This window comes from Podarcis muralis, chromosome 5 (assembly GCF_964188315.1).
Source record: "Podarcis muralis chromosome 5, rPodMur119.hap1.1, whole genome shotgun sequence".
NCBI lineage: Eukaryota > Metazoa > Chordata > Lepidosauria > Squamata > Lacertidae > Podarcis > Podarcis muralis.
This window is the reverse complement of record NC_135659.1, coordinates 22,242,631-22,256,014: the sequence shown is the minus strand read 5'-3', so window position 1 is coordinate 22,256,014 and position 13,384 is coordinate 22,242,631.

Sequence of the window (13,384 nt, the reverse complement as noted above, 5' to 3'; positions counted from 1 at the left end):
CCAACTGAATAATTTCCACATCTAAAGGACATTAATTCAGTCTTGATGCACTTTGGCAGAAGTTTCATTTAAAGGACAAGAGCGCCGAAGTCAGAAACATGTTTGTGTCTTTTTTTTTTTTCATGAATAGCCCATGTCTATTCTCTATGAAATTGATGTCAAAAAAGTATTATATATTTTCTGTGGGAAATAGAAGGCTGCCCTCTACTATCCTTGTCAGGTCGTCGTATCCTTTTAATCATACTTTTCATTTCAGTACATTGAAATTTCCGTTACCAAGGACAACATCATAAATAAAAGTGTTTGTGAAATTTTTACCTGCAGCTTCCTAACTTTGTGCATTAAGCATGAGACTAGCAGAGAGGTGGTCAAATGTGAAAATTTATAATCATTTATTACGTACGGCTGAAGCGAGAAGGGAATAAAAGCGTGAAGGCATACATCTATAAACTGGAGCAGAAAAGCTTAAATGAAAAGTAAAGTGAATTTCTGTGTCTTGTCATAAAGTAATGAGAAGCTAGAGCTTTTATTCATAGCAACCCAAGATGCATTTACTCTCAATCTAGCTTTAGCAGTAAATGCTCCCCTGATGTATTGCTTCGGACTTACAAAGAAATATTTGTGCTCTACATAATCGTATAGTTAGGAGAATTACTGCACGGTTGAGAAGATTCTATAAAGGTTTATAGCTGGTGATGTTACTGTAATTTAATCGCGATGTAGCTAATGTAGTACTTTAATATCATAGGTTACTTTTTTTTATTTACCATTTATTAGTAAGTGACAGAGTCAATCATCACTACATCATAAACAAATCACAGAGAATTCTGCCGGAACCCTACAATCCCAGAATAGATGTACTGTAGCATTTTTATAGAAGCCGTTCCATAATGAGTTAACCATCAAATTATTATTTAACTGAGTAACCATGTAAGTAAGGGTTCTTGTTCTCAGTCCATTGGCCAAAGAAAACCCTGATGCGTGTTTTACTCCATGAATACAATTAGTGCTCTGTGTGGTACGAACATACCAAAACATGTTGTCCATCCATTATCAGTAATGTGGAGAGGTGCCATCTCAGGAATATTAAGCATGCTCTGGTAAAGAGGACTTCGTAGATCCCTTTCTTTTAGCATTTTGATGTGTTTTGTCAACACAGCCAATATGCTGCCTCGGTGCTAGCTGATACTCTTTTTTTAAAGCAAGGAGTAGAAAATGTACTTGAAATGTCATGGGCACTGCATTCTCTATTAGGGTGTCTTATGATGCCCCTAATACTGCCATTGACTTATCCAACATAGGGACTATGCATCTGATAATATAAACTGGTACCTATTGAAATATGGTCCCAGATCCATTGTGGAATATCACTTTTTAAAAAAAGTACCTTTGCCATGGACACGGTTTAGGGCAGGAGTGTCAGCCCCAGTTGGGGGGTCTGAACAGCCTCTGCCAACCAATTCCCCCCCCCCCCCCATTTGTCAGTAATAGACACATGGTGGGTATGCAAATCATCCCTTGCCAATCATCAGATTGATAATTTGATGAGTTGGTGGGGGCGATAATCCCCCTTTGGATAATCTGCATGGATAAGATGTGAAGGGGGCTTTGTGTCCTGTGTGTGTGCATGGATGAGAGTGTGCACATGAGCGTGTGGGTTGGCCGCACCCCACTTTTGGCCCCAGCATGTGGGTACTGTAGGCTTAGCCAAGGGAGAATGCAATTGCCCCTGTTTGGAAGAATGATCAGTGGTGAAGGGAAAGAATTAAGATTGAACTGTGAGGAGTCTCCTAACAATCATCAACACCCTTAACAAACTACAGTTCCCATAGCTTGTTGGGGGAAATCATGACTGTGAAAGTGGTATAAAGGTAAAGGGATCCCTGACCGTTAGGTCCAGTCATGGACGGCTCTGGGGTTGCGGCACTCATCTCGCTTTATTGGCTGAGGGAGCCGACATACAGCTTCCGGGTCACGTGGCCAGCATGACTAAGCCGCTTCTGGCGAACCAGAGCAGCGCACGGAAACACCGTTTACCTTCCCGCTGAAGCGGTACCTATTTATCTACTTGCACTTTGATGTGCTTTCGAACTGCTAGGTTGGCAGGAGATGAAAGTGGTATAATAGTGCTTTAAATGTATGGTGTGGATGTAACCTAGGAATAAAGTCACATGTGATATGGGGTTATTTCATTTTAAAACACACATCCTGGCGGTCTTGATAGGTCTAGCGATGCTTGTAAGGGACTGTTCAACCCTATCCCTCTACACAATTTCCCTAAGCTAAATTGCCTTCCTAAAGTTGTCATTTGTACCTCAAAGGAGCCTACATTCCAATTAATAAATTATGCATATTTGCAAATGTAATTAAAGTGGTCCAGTTACACATTTTGGTTCCGATAGGTGGTTGAGTCTTCACACAGAAAAAAATTGGGAGAGCATTCATGCACAGATGTTTCAGTTTTATTTAAATTATTGTGGTAATTTGAATATTTAATAATGGAATAGGAAGTGGAGATGGTAGGGCATGAGCAGGGGTGCTAATAAGGCTCTGAAACAAAGACTAGCAGCTACTTTTACACTTCATGTAGTAATCATTGGTACATACTGTGTTTGCTATGGTAAAGAGACAAAGTGTGAAGGGAAGTTGCACATCTCCAAACCATTTAACACGGATCCCAGCCAAGTTCTACTCAGACTCATTGAAATCAATGGACCTAAGCTAGTCACCCATTAATTTCAATGCATCTACTCTAAGTAGGACTAGCATTGGATACAAGCCTATGTGTTTACTGCAAATAAATTCATTTTTTCTGGGCTTTTCACATCTCTAGACTCTAGCACTTCACTTCTTTATATACAGGGCATGCTTGTATTTCTGAGTTGAGAGAAAGAAGGTTATTCTAAATATTTTGAAGGAGCAGTTCAGCTCTTTTAAGTAAAGGCAATATATTAAATGCCCATCAAAAGGAGCTGTAATGGGGAATCCTGGACTTCTCTGTTTTTCAGTCAAGCAGATATGCCTGCTGGGGAACAAGAATTGACTGGGGCGGGGGAGATGATAAGATGTTATTATTTGCAGTTCTTGAAAAGTGAAATCACCCATGCCCATCTCCTGACAACACCTTTGCACTCTTAAAAAATAATAATCAAGCACTAGTTTACTTTTTAAAAAAAACTAATATTTATGTTAAAAAATGTGATTTTTATCGCAAAGTAAAAGAAAACATTAATCTTTTTATAATAAGGGGTTCCACCCTTCTGGAAAGCTCTCTTGACTTTGCTCTGCCCCTGACAAAATGGCAGGAATAATAGACAGGGAGATAGGGGAGGAATGAAAGATGTCTCCATCTCCTCCTTATTCCTTTACTCACTGAGGTACTTGCTGTTTGCTTATATTGAGCTTTTTAATCTTGCTTTTCAATATAATGCCCAAAGTACTGTGTAATATAAGCCAACATGTAATAATTACCAAAATCGGGAAGATGATAAAACCATCTAAAACAGCAAGGGGTGAGATCAGGCCAGCATCTGTACCTGGAAAGTGACTGTGGTAAATGGATGTGTTAGGGGTGGGATTTCCATGTCTGTGTCATGGCACCTGCCTCTGGGTCCAGCATCTATGCCATGCACCCTGTGAGTGAATGTGAAGGTCGCAATGCACAGTACTATTAGGGCTGCTGTACCGTGAAGTTTTGGGTTTGGGGTCTAAGAGAACAATGCATGTGGACATTGGCTATAATTCAGCACAATATACTATGGTTTTCAGTAACATCTTTGAGGAGCAAAATTAATATCTAACATGGAAAACTTGCATGATTTTTTTTTAATGTAGAAGATATATATATTTTTAATGAATAAATATTTCTGTTGAGCCTGTATATTAGGATAGAAGTCCTGTTACCATTGCACCATAGATGGATATACCTTGGAGTGCGGTGCCTGGTCCGGAAATGATAAAATGTTTTATATCTTCATCAAAAACAACATTTGATATAATTCCCCATGATCTCAGTTGTATTATTTGTATAAATAATGTGACAAGTATTTTCCTAATCTAAGCAGGGATTTAAATAAAATAAAATAAAATATTCCATTTGACAAATGTTAAGGCAAAGCATGCCCATACACTTGTTATGGAATAAATGAGCACAATTAATTCAGTGTGCATTCGTATGAAGTATTCTCTTTCTTTGTCTATCTCCCCATGCTATACGTATATAACTGTAAGTATCTTTCAGTGTAGGAACTTATTCCTCTAATAAACAGTTTTATTAGGGTTGTTAATATTGGATGCATATGTTAAAGTGGTATTTATTTGTTCATATCAATAGTTTATTTGCTAAGGGTGAAATCTTGATTTTGTATGTTTCCTTCCTGTTTTATTTTTAGTAATTGAAAAATGTAAGCATTAACGTTATAGCTGTCAACAGCTAAGAGGCTTTCAAGTCTCTTAAACTGCCTCGTTTTTAACTGATTGGCCAATTAATGCACCAATTAGAATAAATATTGTTGCAGCCTCTCAGCTCAAGTGAACTTCTTGAGGATATCTAATAAACTTTAGACAAGAAAATAATTCCTCCTTTGAGATGACATTTTTAAAGATATTTCAAAGAACAGAAGCATAGAAATAGTTTAGAACCAACAGCACAATTCACTAGTCAATTCCTAGGAGCAGATTTCCTTGACGTGAATAGGAGTTTCTATGTAATGACTTCAGTTCAAGGGTGTCTACATAGCAGTGGCTTCTGCTGGGTTGTGTCCAGTACTGCCCACATTATATCTTCCTTAAGAACATAAGAACACCTCAGCGGATCAGACCAAAGGCCCATCTAGTCCAGTATCCTGTTCTCACCATGTTCAACTAGATACCTATAGGAAACCCACAAGCAGGACCTGAATACAATATTACGCTCCCCACTTGTGATTCCTAGCAACTGATATTATCTTTGACAGTGGAGGTTTCCTACTGTGACCAAGAGCTGCTCCACCAGAAAGTCATGAGAATCCTCCAAAGCAGCCTCTGATACAGCATCAGTGACAGCATTCAGAAATCCAGAGGGGGCTGGAAGATGTTGACTGTGTGCAAGGGGCTCTTTTATATCCCAGCCGCTGGAAACCTTGGCAAAGGATAGTTCTGATTAAAAATGCCTTTTTAATCTACAATGACTATACAGTGGTACCTCGGGTTACATACTCTTCAGGTTACATACGCTTCAGGTTACAGACTCAGCTAACCCAGAAATAGTACCTTGGGTTAAGAACTTTGCTTCAGGATGAGAACAGAAATTGTGCTCCGGTGGCGCAGCGGTAGCAGGAGGCCCCATTAGCTAAAGTGGTGCTTCAGGTTAAGAACAGTTTCCGGTTAAGAACGGACCTCTGGAACAAATTAAGTACTTAACCCGAGGTACCACTGTATATGAAAAAAAGAGTCATTCCATAGTCTGGAAAGGTCATTTCCTGGTTCGCATGGAGAAGCCGTTTTCAGTGGAGCCCAGTGTGCTGACTACATTCCGCTTTCCCTTGCCTCTATATCATGAAACCCAAGAGGACATGATCACTTCCTTCCAAGGTTCTCAGTACTTCCACTTTGCCCTCAGAGGTTTTTTAGTATCAACCATCTGAGCCAACTGAGACCATCAGAGTATTGACAATCTCATTAGGATTGGTACACATGGTTCCGCTGATTTGTGGTTCAGTTCCTATTTCAAGACTAAACTCAGAAGGTGGTGCTTGGAGACTGATGCTCTATCTCATGGCTTTTGGGACCGGACATGGTTCTGTCTTGTGCAATGTGCTTTTTAGATATGGAACTGTTAGGTTAGGTTATCTGGAGGGTTGGAGTGAAATGTTACCAGTCTGCAGTTGTCACCCAACTCTACCTCTCATTCCCATTGTCTGATTTCATGGAGGCAGTGGAAGTGATAAACTGCTGTCTGGAGCCAGGTTAGGAATGGATGGGGAGTGGGAAACAATCTGAAACTTAACAAAGAGGTGATAGAGTCATTATCAGTAAAGAACACTAGGAGAGTTGGTTCAACCTTTTATGGATGGTGGAGCATCCCCTTAAAGGAACAGCTGCAAACTTTGCAAACTTGGGGATACTTCCTTGATCCATTGCTTCCCCTGCATGTTTAAGTGGCTAGGAGTGCCTTTTATCAGTTTTGGCTGATAAACTACCTCTAGGCTTTCCTGCAGAGGGTGGACTTGTCCTCAGTCATCCATGCATCAGTTACATCCAGACTGGATTATTGTAACAATTGAATGCCTTTGAACAGAGTCTGGAAGGTGCAGTTGGTGTAACATGCCAATTCATTAATTGATGTGCTCTGGATTAAGTGGAACTGTTCATTTTTAATTGGTAAAATGTGGTTTTAATTTTATTATTTTATATAGTTTTAAATATATATTTATTTAGGAATTTTGTACACTGCCTTGTGATGGCAGCAGTGTTCAGAAAGGTGTTTTAGAAATCTATTAGTACTAAATAAAACCAAATACATACCGGTAAATGTATTTAGGCTACATGTGGTAGTCTAGATTTTGTTTGATGCTTGAAGATCTGAACATATAACTCCAGTTGTATGTCAGCTCCATTGGTTTTCTATTTGCTTTTGAGTTCAGGTGCAGTCCTGTTCAGGTTTACTCAAATGTTAGTCCCACTGAATTCAATAGCATTTACTGTGCAAATATTGTATAATTAGGCTGCAATACTCAGAAGTAGATCCCATTGGGTTCATTGGGGCTTACTCCCTGAAAAAGATACAAGATTGAGGACTAAGTTACCTTAGAGACTGCTTGGTCCCAGGTAGGCCAGGAATCAAGTTAACATCAAGGGGCCACCTTTCCCTGGGAGCCACCTCTGAATATTTGGTATATAAATACAGTGGTACCACTGGTTATGTACTTAATTCGTTCCAGAGGTCCATTTTTAACCTGAAACTGTTCTTAACCTGAAGCACCACTTTAGCTAATGGGGCCTCCCACTGCTGCCACACCGCCACGCGCGATTTCTGTTCTCATCCTGAAGCAAAGTTCTTAACCCGTGGTACTATTTCTGGGTTAGCGGAGTCTGTAACCTGAAGCGTCTGTAACCCAAGGTACCACTGTATTCAGGACATTTTCTGTAGTGGTGCAATCTGATGCTCCTGCCAATGACATTGTAGTTCAACAGCCTTTCATTGGTAAGCAGTAGAAACTCAGCTATTGGGAGGTTAGGAAGTTAGGCACCCCCTGCCTCATGAAATCCACTACCTGCCCACAAATGCCCTGGATCTCTTAGGAGGGGGAATTTGCCACTGAGAGTTGAAATGAAGGATTTATCTTGGGAGGGTGTCCCAACACTTGTTAGTGTTTGCCACCCTGGGATATATAGCATAAAGAGTGCTATACAAATATTCTAAATAAAGTAAAATGCACCAATTCTCTCCCTACTGGAGTCTTTACTTATGTTATCTTGGCTATCACAGCTTTGGAAACCTACATTTGCCAAAATATTATGTAAGGTAGTTCCTTCTGTTCTGTGCACACACAGGATTAATTCCTATTAAACTCAGCACTTTCAGCTAAATGCACAAAGGATTGGTTTGCAAGAGGCACATAACACGAAGAATTAATAACTCATTGAACTGACCACTATGTTTTTTTCCAAGTAGGTTTTTAAATCTTCTGCATAAAATAAACCAGCTGGTTATAAAGCTATTGCTTTGCCAGAAATCTAAGGATGTGTAACCAGAGGCTGAACAGAAATAATCAAGGATGAAGTGTCAGTGTAACATTATGTAAACCTACAAGGTGACATAGTATTGAAGTGATTTTTCCTTTCACTTGTAAACAAAGAAACTGGTTTGATGTTACTGCAAAATATAGGAGGTTTAACTGTAAATACTTTGCCTAAAAGTTCCTGCTGGATGTAGATATTGACATAGTTTGAGCTATTTTACAGAGTTGACAACTGCAGCTTACAAACTATTGCAGAATTTGTAATGTCACTTTAGTGAAGATAAACTCATTTTAAGGGTTATTGTTATGTTCTGTCTAATCAGAAACGACCCCAGTTAGTTGAAAGTGTGAGCTAATGCACAAGGTGCGCCTTCTGTGGAAATACCCATTGGATCAATGAAACTGATCATTAGAGGGCTATGATCCTGTAGGTACCCAGTTGCCCTATCAATACAGCTCAATATCTACCAGTTTCTACAGCAAGGCATTCTGGATGCTGGACTCCAACTCCAGCAAGCACAGTCAGTGGTCAGAGATGATGGGAGTTGTAGTTCAACATCAGCTGGAGGTCGACAGGTTCCTTGTTCCTGTATTAGGGGATCTCCAGGTTTTAAAAAGCAAATTCCCAAATGAAGGGCTCAACTCAGATGCTTCAGCTGCGAAACACCCCAAGTACAAATCCTGCTATCTCTCAGCAGACCTGCGAAAGGCCTCTCAGACTGGAACCCTGTAAGGCAAATAGTCAACTCGATAGGCTAGTGGTCTGGCTCAGTATATGGCAACTTCCTATATGCCTATAGCTCACAGTTTTTTGAATGACTGCATTATTGTGAGAAATTGCATTTGATAGCATTTGTCCCTCCGGGCAGTTTTGAAAGGCACAGGAGTCTCTAATACAGCATCTGAAGTAGCCAGTATGTCTTGCCCTTAAACTAGCTTTGATATATTTTTATGAAATTAACGTTTTAATTCAGTTCATGTTTACGTGAAAGCCAGACCTATTATGTGCAATGGAACTTATATCCAGTCCTAAATATCCATAGGATTGCAGCCTGAATTATCACTTTCATTGAACATGATCATACCATGACTGCAACCCTGCTTCTGCATTGGTTGCAGCAGAATTAAGCCTACACAGCCTTATTAAGCCACAGCAAATGATCTATTTAATATCTAAAATATTGCGGACTTACCGTCTAACCAGAAATATACAAACTATGCTTAAAGCAAAACTTCAGTATAGAATAAATCTTTCTATTAAAAGCTCAAAGTCATAAGGCTGAATGAAGTTTATAGTGTGTGTGTGTGTGTGTGTGTGTGTTTAATTAGCTATAACTTCGGTGCTGAAGAGTTTAGTCCTATATATGTTGACACATACATCACACTGTTTCCATAAGGCAAGGCTTACTGCCTAGAAAATGTGTTTAGGAGTGCCGTCTAAGCAAAAGCAATTTTGTCACTGACAACACAATTCACTGGAAATTTCCCTTATACAAGGAACATACTCTGAAATGAATGGGAAGTACAGACTAATTCAGCAGTGGTGCTTAATGTTGCAATTTTACATACCTTTACTTGGGAGGAAGCCCCAGTGAATTAGGTGGAACTTAGTAAACATGTAAAGGACTGCACTGTAAGCCTTTCAACACCTTGATGCTAAACACATTAAGATCCACGAAATCAATGCACAGCATTATTTATATTATCTTTTGTGTAATTTGCTGGCTTTTGCAGAATCAGAGCCCGAAGGAAGCAACAAGAACAAATGGATGATGTGACAATACAATGTACCGGTATATGAGAAATAATCATTGTGTTCTTTTGTCAGAATATGCTTTTGCTAAATATGCAGCTATAATTATGCCTGCAGGTGCAAAATAACAGTGTTATATTTGAATAGGTACACCTTTCTGCAAATGGCTAAACTTTTGCAGTGTTTCTTGAGAGTAGATGCACTTTTGTAGAATTTTCTTTGGATTATTTCCTCTTGATTTTGAAGTAATTGCAAAATTCTGACAACTGCAAAAAAGAAAAAAGTGCAATAATTTGAAATTGCTTCATGGAGATTTTTAATGTGTTTTACTGGCTGTCTCTTTTTTTATATTTAGGAAAAGAAAACGTGTGCAGTGTTGTGTTACAGATGGCACAGATATACGTACCAAAGAAAATAAAAGTGTCATATAATGGAACAGAGTTGCTTAATCTGTAACAGGGGTTTGAATGCATTACACAAGTATCTTTTCATGTATTTATTTCAGAGTCTGTATATGAAAACCAGTAATGTTAAAATAATTGCCAAGACACATGGTTGAAATACATAAATTATTCCTAAAGAGAAATGATGAATAACCTGATTTCGTATTTTTAAAAACTATTATTATGCTATGCCTATGGTTAGCTAAATTAGCACTGTTTCACAGTTCTTGAAGGAACTGTGGGCATTGGGCAGTTATTTGGCAAAGACTCAAAATAAATTCAATTAATGCTCCTTTTTATTTTGAAATGCCCTGTTATCTGTTTATTCTAGGGAATGCTAGTTTTTCTTGATGGAAAGTCAACAATTTTGTAAAATATTTTGCATCTGTGAAATGTGTCAATCCAGAAAATCTGTTAAGCCTTTAATGTGTGATCAGAGAGAATTCCTGTACTGTACAGAAAAACTGGCTACATCGGTTCCTAGTTTTGGCTTTAGAGTATTTGAAATATGCATCACCAAAAATGTAAGTTTTCCAAGAACAGTTTGAATATACATATATATATATATAATATATATATTACTTGCTCCTATATCTATTTTGAAATGCAGCAATGAAGTGCTACAATGATGCATTTGCTAACTATTTAAAAATCCAAAGGTAAGTTGTTGTTTTTAAAACAACCCCAGTCCAGCATTTCTGATATTTTTATAATGTATGCACGAATAATGAATTTGATATCACATGTAGTATTCTAATTGACATTCTAGGTCTTGGATGTCTTTTATGCCAAATAGTTTAGCAGTACAGGTATGGTAGGCAATGCACTCCCACGTTATCAAATAAATGCTCAAGGTACAGCTTATAATGTTGAAAAATAGAAAAATAAATTGACCTTGATGAAGTGTGTCTTCTTTTGTCTGTTCCCAGGAAAGTTTATTTCACGTATTTCTACTGCTGAAATGATTAGAGTTAACAGCTTTTTCCCTCCATTTTATTTTACAGGGTCTCTTCATCTTCCTGATATATGGGGTGTACAACACAGAGGTAAGTCTGCTTAGAGTATCTCAAGGCTGACAGAGTGAATGAGAGAAATGACAGGTTTCTTATCTTGATAACTGAGGGACAAAGTTGGCTTTCCATATGAGTGTCCTACTGCCCTTCATGCTTGGACTAGCTTATATGCATCCCAGCTTACCATTAAACACATACACCCTGAATAAAGGGACAGACTCATTTCTCACAGACATTGACTAATATTTTACTGCTGCTTTTAAGTTTTTGAATTCCTAGTCTCTCTCTTTAACACTTGGCTACACTCGACAGTGTTAAAACTTCCCAAAATCAGGTTGCAGTTTATATGCAGTAAAAGATGGAGTTTCTCATATTGTTTAAAAGGGGGTGGGGGTGTCATTTATATTTTCATAAAGTCTAAAGTAATAGCACTGATCAGCATGCAAATCCAGCAGGATACATTACTTGTAGCTTTTTACATATGCTATCGACTTGGGGATTTTTTTCGTTACTCCTTCATTGTTTTGTGAGCATGGCAGACAGCCTTCTGCAAGTTGATTTGATCATCTATGTTTGCAGATAAAAGAGCAGAGTTAAACCTTTCATTGCTAATCAGCTGGAGAAGTTACTTTTGAAATGCATAAGAGATTGCATAGATTCAAGATTGCACATTTTCAGCTCCTAGATATCTTTAGGATCAAAAATTTAAATTATTTCTAATGTTATTTAACTAAAGCTGGTAGATTTTTTTTTGGGGGGGGGGGGAGAATAACTTTCAGCCAAATGTAAGTCCCACTGAATTCAACAGGACTTACTCCCAACTAAAATATGCATAGAAGCTTAATTGCTCAGCATAACAAAAATCTGTAAGCTGTTTACGTTAAAACAGTAAAAATATAACATTCAATAAAATTTCCTAAATAGGAGATAGAAACAAAATGAAACCGTATAATATCACAAATAAAACTAAGCAGTATAAAAAAATAAAAATAACCCAAAACTAAAGAGTTGGAGACCAGAAAAGTTTGGATAAACTAATATGTACTTAAAAGGTTTTTAAAGGTCATTAGTGTATTCTTACTAATTTCATGAAGGGAGGCACTGCAGAGGGTGGATACTATTACTGAGAAGGCCTGCATCTGTGTTTTCATGGCACAACCAGCATGGTCTCCTTGGAAGATCTCAAAGATTGTCTTGGTCTGTACCAGGGGATCTTGGTCCCAAGCTGTTTAGGGCTTTAAATGTCAATCACAAAACCTTGCACTGGGCTGCCAGTGCAGATCTTTCAACATCAGTATAATGTGTGTCAATCTGGGTGTCCTGCTAACTATAACAGCAGCTGCACTTTGCACAGCTTTTGAACTGGGCACGAGAACACCCCACAAACTGCACATTATGATAGTCTAATTGAGAGGTTATCAATAGTATGGACAATCACAGCAAGAATATCTCTGTTCAGGAACCGGAACAGTTGACACACCAACCAAAGTTGGTAAAATTCACCTGGACCTGTAGTGGCAGCAGTGGATCTAGAAGCATCCCCCAAACTACACACTTCCTCCTTCAAAGAGAGTGCATCTTTTCACAACCCAGTTCCATACCTGGGATCCACTCATCCATAAGGTCTTGTCAGGACTCAGTAGCAATGTATTAGCTACCATCCAGCCCATGGCTATATCCAGGCATGCAAAACCTCTCCTAATCTGGATACAGCAATACAGAGAAATAGAGCAGGGTATCATCATCATTCTGGTGCCACCCTGGCAGCTTCATATAGTTATTAAGTAGCATTTGGAATAAAATCATGCTCTGGTACCCTGTAGTTCAATAGTCAGGAGGCACAGTCTTTCAATACTACTCTCATGAACTGATGCCAGGAGTTCAACACTACCCCTAATCACCAATTTAGAGGCAGTCAGGAGGACATTCAACAGGAGAATCAGTAGGGTTGCGTTACCCCATCCATCTGAAGAAAATCTCTCAGGGTGGCCAGAACTGATTAGGTCCTAAAATGGGTGGAACCCAGACTGAAATGGGTCAAGATAATAAGTTTCAAGAGCTTCTGCAGTTGAGCCTCCAGCAACCTAGATTCTTTTTTTCAGGAGTAGCCACACCAACTCCTTCAAGGCACAGGGGAACATTCCATTACACTTAAGTGCAAAAAGTTTATTATATGTACCATATTTAGCAGCCAGCAGTGTTATCAACTTGAACTAGTAACTCTGGATTAGATTTTGATATCATTGCCGGTTAATGACAGAAGCCAGTGCAGAAGAGTTTTATTTATTGAAGGTATTTATATACTATGTTCCAGGCAGACCTCACAAAAGTGGCTTACGTTAAATTATAAGAACGATAAGTATCAATAACAATTATGCAATAAAAAATACACATGGGGAAAAGAAACATTTTTGTGTTTTTGCCGCTTCTACTTTGTGTTAAGGGCAAAATGGT